Source organism: Abramis brama, assembly GCF_963993115.1.
Source record: "Abramis brama genome assembly, chromosome: 20".
In the NCBI taxonomy this organism is placed as follows: Eukaryota; Metazoa; Chordata; class Actinopteri; order Cypriniformes; family Leuciscidae; genus Abramis; species Abramis brama.
Genome location: NC_139982.1, coordinates 12,178,418 through 12,188,286, shown reverse-complemented (window position 1 = coordinate 12,188,286; position 9,869 = coordinate 12,178,418). Strand labels below are relative to the sequence as shown.

The 9,869-nt window shown below is 37.9% G+C and overlaps 1 protein-coding gene across 4 annotated transcripts in view; it reads left to right on the top strand.

Moving 5' to 3' along the window:
- The first annotated feature begins 8,770 nt into the window (after window positions 1-8,770).
- Window positions 8,771-9,869, top strand: part of ccdc136a (coiled-coil domain containing 136a) — a 40,300-nt gene continuing 39,201 nt past the window's right edge. For 2 of the 4 annotated variants that reach the window (XM_084095143.1, XM_084095139.1), the window contains exon 1: window positions 8,771-8,879. The gene's annotated coding sequence lies outside the window, so the exon portion shown is untranslated. The remainder of the gene's footprint in view (window positions 8,880-9,869) is intronic. The other 2 variants (XM_084095141.1, XM_084095140.1) reach the window with 2 other exon arrangements.

The following is a 9,869-nucleotide window of genomic DNA, read 5'->3' as shown; positions in this document are numbered from 1 at the left end:
GTTGCTGCTGGAAGAGGTGTTAGTGAGGCCAGCAGGGGGTGCTCACCCTGTGGTCTGTGTGGGTCCTAACGCCCCAGTGTAGTGACGGGGACACTATACTGTCAAAGAGCACCGTCCTTCGGATGAGACGTTAAACCGAGGTCCTGACTCTCTGTGGTCATTAAAAATCCCATGGCATTTCTCGTAAAGAGTAGGGGTGTAACCCCGGTGTCATGGCCACACACCATTGGCCCTTACCAATCATGGCCTCCTAATAATCCCCTTACATTGAATTGGCTTTATCACTCTCTCTCCTCTCTCCACCTATATCCGGTGTGTGGTGAGCGCACTGGCGCCGTTGTACTGTGGCTGCCGTCGCATCATCCAAGTGGATGCTGCACACTGGTGGTGGTTGAGGAGAGATCCCCTGACATGATTGTAAAGCGCTTTGGGTGTACAGTAGTACATATGAAAGCGCTATATAAATGCCCGATTCTATTCTATTCTATTCTATTCTAAGAAGTTCATAAAGTCATTACTGCTGTGTTGCTTGGAAATGTCTGGGGTTGAAGCTTTATTTTTTGTTAGTTTAGCCACTGTTTCGAATAAATACCTAGGGTTTTGTTTATTTTCTTCTAATAGGGTTGAAAAATAAGCAGATCTAGCATCTTTTAAGGACTCTCTGTATGCAATCGTACGCTGTCTGGGATGCTGAGATGATGAAACTGATCAGGAAGATTATTAATAATTATTAAGTAATTTAGATATATTTTTAAGATGAAAAAATTTGGTTTTACAGATGCTAGACACGTGACTTTTAAATGAAAGATTGGTATCAAAGAGCACACCCAGGTTCCTAACCGACGATGAAGACTTAACAGAGCAGCCATCAAGTGTTAGACAGTATTCTAGGTTATTACGTGAGGAAGTTTTTTGTCCAATAATTAGAATCTCTGTTTTTTCAGAATTAAGTAGTAGGAAGTTGCTAGTCATCCAGTTGCTAATCTTCTTTAAGCGCAACGGAGCAACTGTGTCGAAAGTGCTGGAAAAGAGAGAATTAAAAGTTTCTGTCGCAATATCAAGTTCTTCTAAGCTATCTGGGATGCTGAGATGATGACACTGATCAGCAAGATTATTAATAAAGCAATCTTTAGTGGCAGAAGTGATAGGTCTAACATATTTGGAACACGGAGTCGGCTTTGCAGCCTTGGCTAAATGAAGTTTACACGAGACTAGATAATGATCTGAGTTGTCATCAATCTGCTGCAGAATTTCAACGGCATCAACATTGATTCCATGTGATAATATTAGATCTAGAGTATGATTACGGCAATGAGTAGGTCCTGACACGTGTTGTCTAACTCCAACAGAGTTCAGAATGTCTTTAAATGCCAATCCCAATGCATCTTTTTTTGTTATCTACATGTATATTAAAATCACCAACAATTTGGACTTTATCTGCAGCCAGTACTAACTCTGATAGAAAGTCAGCAAATTCTTTGATAAAGTCTGTATGGTGCCCTGGTGGCCTTTATACAGTAGCCAGTACAAATCTCAAACGTGGTTTATCATTTACACTATATATTGTTACATTAAGCACCAACACTTCAAAATAATTATATTTGAAACTAGACTTCTTAGTAATTTTGAAAATATTACTATAAATTACAGCAACACCTCCCCCTTTACCTTTCAGACGAGGTTCATGTTTATAACCGTGAGGTTCATGATTACCCCCGTAATCTTGCGGGGTGGACTCATTTAAAGTCATGTAATTGTTTGGTTTTAGCCAGGTTAGGGTTAGGGTTAGGGTTACGCAGCACATCTAGGTTATAGTCTGTAATCATATCATTAACAATAAGTGCTTTTGAAGTAAGAGATCGAATATTCAGCAACCCAAGCTTTATCATTTGCTCATTTGTATTATATCTGTTTTTTATTTGTTGAACATCAATTGAATTGTTACCCTTAGATGGGTTTGGAAGTTTTTTGTATGTCCTAATTCGGGGAACAGACACAGTCTCTATACAATGATATCTAGGTGATATCTAATGATATCTAGTCTCTATGTGATGGGATTTATCTGACCTTGGTGACGTAAGACAGCTAGCAGATGGTCGGTTTAGCCAGTCTGTCTGCTTCCTGACCTGAGGCCCAATTCATGTTTGAGCTCTAAGACTATGTGCCATATTACTAGAGAGAAGAGCAGCACCATCCCAGGAGGGATGAATACCATCTCTTTTTAGCCCCAAAAACTTTTCCAATTGTCTATGAATTCTATATTATTTTGCGGAAACCACTTAGACAGCCAGCCATTGAGTGAGGACAATCTACTAAGTATCTCATCACTCCTGCGAACAGGAACACAATCTACTAACTATCTCATCACTCCTGCGAACAGGAAGGGGGCCAGAGCAAATCACAGTGCCTGACATCGTACTTGCAAGTTCACACACCTCTTTAACGTTAATTTTGGTGATCTCCGACTGGCGGAGTCGAACATCATAAGCGCCGACGTGAATAATAATCTTAGAGAATTTATGATTAGCATTAGCCAGCACTTTTAAATTTGCTTTGATGTCAGGCGCTCTGGCTCCTGGCAAACATGTGACTATGGTGGCTGGTGTATCTATTTTCACGTTCCCTGCAATAGAATCGCCAATAACTAGGGCACATTCAACAGGATTCACAGTGGGTGTTTCACTGAGTGATGAGAACCTGTTTGTTATGGTAATCGGAACAGAAGAGCTGTGTTTTGTCCCACGACTACAGCGTCTCACCATCACCCAGTTGCCCTGCTGCACTGGCTCTACAGCCGGAACCGAACAAGAACCTGTACAGAGTTCACTAAGCTAGTCACATCCAAAGCAATATCTAAAGCCCTTGCCCTCTTACAATTAACCTTGATTAAAGTTTGGATGCGTGTCTCTAGTTCTGAAATCTTCTCCGCCAGCCTGACTATCTCCCTTCATTTATCACATGTAAATCCTGTGCTGACAGAGAAGGCTATGCTATACATGTTACATTAAGTGCCAATAAGAGGAGAAGATGACATGACTCACCGTGTTTGTTGACTGATCCTACTCACCTAAGTTGTTTGATGAACTTGTAAAAGGCGCGAGCGCCAAAAAAAAAAAAAAAAAAAAAGAGCGCACGAATGGCACACTAACAGGCTAGCGAAATACTAGTGTGTTGTGCTAGCAATAATGATTTAGATTGAAGCTAGCGATGTCAGGTTAATTTGTGATTTTGATTAAGCTATATTTAGCAGTATAAACAACAAGGAATGATAGTAAATAATGATTCAAAACAGAAAGATATACGAAGCTTTCAGACACAAACCAACGCAACAACAGCAGCAGCAGCAAACGAGGCAGACAGGAGCAATCCATCGACGAATAGGCAGTTCATCACCAAGTACCTGGAGAAAACTGCCTGTTGCATAAAATCTCAAGGCTGATAGGAGTTGGACTTCCTGGTGGCACACATAAGCTGTCCAATGCTATTTTAGAAGTTGGGCAATTTGCCCTCTTGGCAGATGGTATTGCCCAATTATAGCCATGTCTTCAAGGATATTCAAAGGGTTTTGATGCTGTCTGATGAAGTCATTTAAAGTCACCAATCTACTTTGTGGTCGTCTCTGACTTTGTCTTTCTCTGACCCTCAATTGAAGAACACACTGTAGTGCAGCCATGATTTCCTCTGCAAGTCTAGTGAGGTGTAAACTCTATACTATCCTAGCTTACTTGAAGGAACCATGTGAAGGTTATCAGGCTGTAATAATGTTCACATTTCCCACTGCTTATCATCAATTTCAGTAATCACATTAGGCCCTGCCTTGAAGAAAATATATCTTCCTTTAATCTATCCTCTGTTTGTAATGTTCATAATGATAAAAAGCTGGCTTGTAAAACGTATTTTTTGTCTGTACATGTATAAATGTATTGGCTAGATGAAGTACATATATTTATGCTATCTGTCACCCTTAATATATATACTTTAAATATTAATAATATTGAAACTTACATGCTTATGTCTGAAAATAATCATCAACCATTAGCCAATTACTTCAGAATCAATTGCAAGAACTCATAATTATTATTATAGTATTTCATAGGGCCTTAGGCCTTGTGTGGTTCAACAAACACATGGACATCAAAAACATTGCATCAAGTTTTATTAATCAAAAACATTGCATCTAGTTTTATTAATTTGGTTTATTTAGTTCAGGACCTGCAAAAGACATTATACAGTGGGATGAGTCATAACAACATATAGAAAACATTTCATATTGCACAAGAAATTACAGAAACTTAATGAATCCCCATTGAACAATAATCATATTACCTGAGTCTTCTGGCAAGATAATTGGCACAGAATTGAGGGCCTGGCAAAACTCATCTCCTCTTGTGCAAGCCTTTGGCATTGCCTAATGTCTTTCAAGACATATAGTTTCTCCCTCTCCAGCTGCACTATGTCCTGACTACAACTACAAACATTCTCAACTGCTGAGGTGTTGTGGCTGCAGTCTAGACAACTGAAGATGGAGGCTGAGGCCTGGGAGGGTTGTTTGGAGGACTAGGAGAGGGTAGTGGCTGGGAGATTAAACTGATAGTTCGTCTGAGCATGAAGGACCCGACTCAGGCTCAGGTCGAGTTACCCCTACTCCTCCATTGATGTCAATACCACCACAAATCTGAAGCACTTGTTCCAAGTATTGACAAGGCCTTTTCTTCCTCTGCTGTGAGAAGGAGAGACTCATTGGTCCCACCACCTGTTTTTTTAATTTTTTTATTGCAGTCCTCTGCAGTGTCCTCTTCCTTTTTGCCAGGCTTGCAAAATCCTGCCACTTCTGGCAGACCTCCTTCCCTGACCTTTGAAAACCCCTGGTTGTAGTTAATTTGGTAGGAATGTCCTCCCAGATGTTTTGGTTTTCCTTAGTTGTATGGTGTCCTTTACATCTTTTGAAAATAACATTTTTGTTTCGCTCAATCTCTTCTAGCAGGACATTAATGTAATCTTTTTGAAAGGTATCTTTTCTTGTGGTTTTTTTTTTCAGCCATTTTGTCAGTGCCTCCGCCTGTAGGTAGGTGCTTTATATGGATTTTTTGTCTTGTTGTCTTGATTGCTAATCCACATTCAATGACAATTATTAGGTTAAACGTTCAGGATATGATTCCATATAAGGTTATATTTCAGAACTTTGCCAATGGACAGCGACTCTTAAGTAACACGTAGAACGCGTTCTCACGTTAAAGGTGCAGTATGTAAGAATGACAACTAGTGGTCGAAATAGGTACTGCAGTCGAATTCAAAATATCGGAGATCGTGGTTTCTCCCGCCACCTGCTCCTCAGACTGGACGGCGCTCACACGGGTTGCCAGTTTGAGCGCACACAACAGGAACAAACGCAATGGACAATGAAAATTGGCAAATTGGCAACGTGCAGTATCACAGACCAAAACAATAACAAACCTGCCTGGAAACACACATTTCAAAGTAAAATAACTGGCTGTAGAAGTGTTTTTCAGAGAAACGAGTATGTGAACTTAGCATGTTTTCTCAATATATGCGAACATATTTTGGTATTTTTATGTTTTAGTAGTGAAAAAGTTACATACAGCACCTTTAATTATGTGCATGCTTAATGCTTAATGTAAAGTGCATTTTTGGAAAACGCGCGTGGAATCGCGGCAAGCGTTTCGTAACCTTGCACGTAGGGAGCGCTCTTAAGAGCTAAGATACATCGTAATCGGGAAACCCGGCTCTGAGCTGTAAAAGGAATCCGACGTTTTTAATACATGTTACAAATAAAAATTATTATGGAAAAATACATGGATACCGTTGAAAGGTCTTCAATGAGAAGGATGGATATTCAAGGACTCCTAAAAGTGGACAGAGTTTGAGCAATCATCACCTGTAGCTTACGCACTAAGCTACAGACGCATTAACCAGCAGCACGTCACATTTACCTCTCTCAGGGACAGTTTAATAACAGCAAAGCTGCGTAGATCCATAACTGATCCACTGACTGTCACAAAACCATTGCCAAATACTCTCAATTTATGAGGACTGCTAATATATTTATTTATTAATTCCAAGTACCATTATGCCACTCAGGAATCTTCAGTACTGATAAACTTATGAGTGTCATAGTGCTATTATATAAAATGTAGGGCAAACTATGTTGGTCAGAGCTTTTTGCATTTCATTATTTGTTGGCATGACAACTAACAGAGAGATGACACATGGGTTATAGAGAAGAGAGGTGGTCTTTATGAATGTGGTTGTTTGCTTTAGAGATATTTTTTTGTTTGTAAATTGGAAATCCATCATTTACTGGAAATCCTTCTACGACCTTCTCATATGGCACATAAAGGGTTTCATTTTAAAATGATAGAAAAACTGAGCAGTGTGCTAGGTAATGATACAGTGAGTAAATCGTTTTTCTTTGGTTTTAACTGTCATATTCATCACCCGTGGTATGTGCTCTTTCCCGTCTGTGTTATAATCTCAAACTGTCCTATTTCTATTGTACGCTTTTCATTTAGTTGCTTAGCAACAATGCACTGCTAGTGGAAAGTCTGATGATAGGAATTACTGCTTCACTTTAAAAAGGAAATAAAATATATACAAATAAAATATATAATATTATAAGGTTAACTTCCCAAGTCAAATAGCTTATGTCTGTTAATGACACTGAAAAATATTTAGATAAAAAAAAAGAAAAAAGATCTTTAGTAATATAGCACTGCATCAAATGTACACATCCATTGCAATCCACACAGACTACACTAAGCACTAAAATTGGAGAAAGTTTCCTCAGAATATCTGCTATAGCACATTGTGCATATTTACATAAAAAAATAGACATATGTCTCTGCTGAAGTACACATACCGTTTCTGAAGCTTATAGTGTGTTGTATATTTTAAACACTCCAGCTTTCACTGCTAAATTGCTAAAATTCACTAACAGTAGAGCAAAGTATGCCTTTCTCCAAACACAGTTTCTTCAACAAACCCAGTGCAGGCTTCATATATTATATTCACTTATAGACACTAAATATTTGCGACACTGTTGCACTTAAAGAGTCAATGCTATTCCAGTAGCGCCAGATTTAATGTACATTGTTGGTCACCTGGCAAGTTTCTAAGTAAAATGTACACAACTGTTAATTACTCATTGTCTACTGCCTGATTTCATTAAACATCCAGTGTAAGAGAACACAACTCAATATTCTTCTGAGACCATATACTACCACTTTATGTGAGTAGCATTTCAAAAATTAGCTCACAATTGTGAGCAATTAACCGCTACCAGCGTATCAAGTCATTGCAGTTGAACCCGAGAACCGCATCTGTATGATTTGTGAAAATATCATTCAGACCGTTTTTGTAAACTTGGACGCTGATTCACTGAAAAGATAAAAAAAAAAAAAAAAAAAAAAAAAAAGGTTCTTGAATTAAACTGACTGCTCTGATCTCAGGTTAACAGTTCAATGGGATTTGGATCTTTTGGATGTGTGACGTGAAGTGACATAATGATTCTTCAATTCTTCATTTTATAATGATGACTTTTTTATTTTGGTAAAATGAAAAATTGTAAGTTATTTTTTTTTAAAGCAGCTCACAATGCCCCATGATATTTTTCTAGTATCTTCCAAATGCACTCCCACACTGGAACAGAAGATCAGTGTCCTGAAGCATTTTATATTCCCACAAGACATGTATGTGTGTGTGTGTTTGTGTGATGTGTTTATGTGTGTCCCCAGTCCAGTTCTACCCACCCACACACATCACATAAAGCAGTGGATGGTTTGTTTACAAGCCCTCATCACTAGCATGTTGATCCTATACAGAGGCTTTAGGGCCAGATTTACTAACAGCTTGCACCAGCGCAAACCCTCTTTTGGCGTTAAAAAACTACTTTCAGGATTTACTAAAGAAACGCAGTGAAAAATTCACACTGAAGAGGAGTGGGCACAGACGCAGAATTTATTGGAGGAGAGTAGATTGTGTTGGTCATTATGGAAATGATCCAGATGCTTCTGTGTTCTTTAATGTGTGTGTCGTCAGTAGATCAAGTGCAGAACTTTCCACTCCCATCAAGGCTTTTTTGGAATTTGCTCTGTTTAGTAAATCTGGCCCTTAGTCTGTAAAAATTAAAATGTCTAAAATATGGAACATTATTTAAATATATTACATGGCTCTCTGGGTTATTTTATTCTTATTGGTTAACTGTGGCATTCTGTGGAAAAATATTTGTTAAGAAACACTAAAATATATACCCCCGGTTTCACAGACGAGGCTTAAATCTAGTCCCAGACTAAAATGCATGTTTGAGCTGTTTTAACTGAAAGCAACTTGCACTGAGATATCTTAAAATATGTCAGTGCCATTGTTTTGTCTCAAGATGCACATCAGTAATGTTTTTTTCCTTCTAAGGAACATTTATAAAAGCTACTTAAATGTCCTAATTGAACTATGGCCTAATCCTAAGTCTGTGAAACCAGGCGATAACTGACTGTTCACCAGGCAACAGATTTCTTTCTCTACCGGTTTCATGTCTCTTGTAACACTCTGTGATCTTTTTCTTCTCACATAGTAAATAATTTCATTTATATCAATATTTAATGTCCATTTATTAATTTATTTGATGAGTAGCTGTGTAATAATTGGCTCTGCTTGGCGTAGGCGTCCTGATTGACCTGTCGGTTTATTTGGTGGTTATGACTGGCGGAGTGTACGTTATCCCTTACATAATTTGTTGGTGAGAGAGAAAGAGAGAGTGAGAGGGAGGGAGCAAGGGAGCGAGGGCAAGAGTGTGTCAATGTTTCTCTCTTCTCTCCGTGTGCTCTTTTTCTGCGGTTATCATGGACATGGAATCATCATATCAGCAGGTAAAGAATCTGTTCCTCTGTGTAGATTGTGTTGAAGGTTATACTGCAGCTTCTGCTAAATGTTGTGGTGTGTGGATGATTTAATTCAATTGTCTTTTTTAGTCTGAATTCTGATTTTATTGTTCTGTCAATAGTTTGTTGTTCTGTTTTTTTTTTACCCAATGTCAAATATTTTTCATTAACAGTTATATAAAACTAATAAAGGAACCCAATTGCATTTTTTATTTATTTACAGTATTACGAGTATTAGTAGAATGTAAGTAAACAATTTTGCTGAAGTAAATGCATCTTTTTTTTCAAAGATGTTTCATTAGTTGTATTGGAAGATAAGGTGAAAATACAGATAAAATTTTATATATCACAGACATGTATATTTGTTGCTAGTAACAATTCTCATTTCTGTAAATCATTGGGATTTTGCCAGTTGAATGAATTAGCTGGATCTAGAGCTGAGATGAACAAGAAGTGGTTTGTCAAGTTGATGGTGTGATGAAAATACAAAAAATGAAAATGTGCTTACACTGAATTCTAGCAAGGTTTGGACACCAATATTCATTACAGAACTGATCCATTAAGTGAAGAAGCGCAACCAAAAGAACACTTTATTAAATGGACAGGCAAAGGTAAATCCTATCAATTCACCACTTTTAAAGCTTTCATATGATATGCAGTATTAAGAGTACTGCATGATGAAATGTGAAAATTAAAAGTGTTGAATTTAATCTTTACCATTAATCTGATTACGAATTCGTTGTTTATCATTCATGTGTTGATTTGTAATAGAGCTGAATCTCTGGTGAAAATGCAGATGGTATCACAAACAAACCCTTTATTTTCATTAGTGGTCTATGAAATAGATTCTATAAAGCATATATTCTCTTTTCCATTAATGTGTTTTCTTTGATCCTCCTCCATATTCACTGCCTCATTTCACCCCTTCACTCCATTTTTTCAGAGTTCTCTCTTTCGCCCACACAGCACATTGTTGTA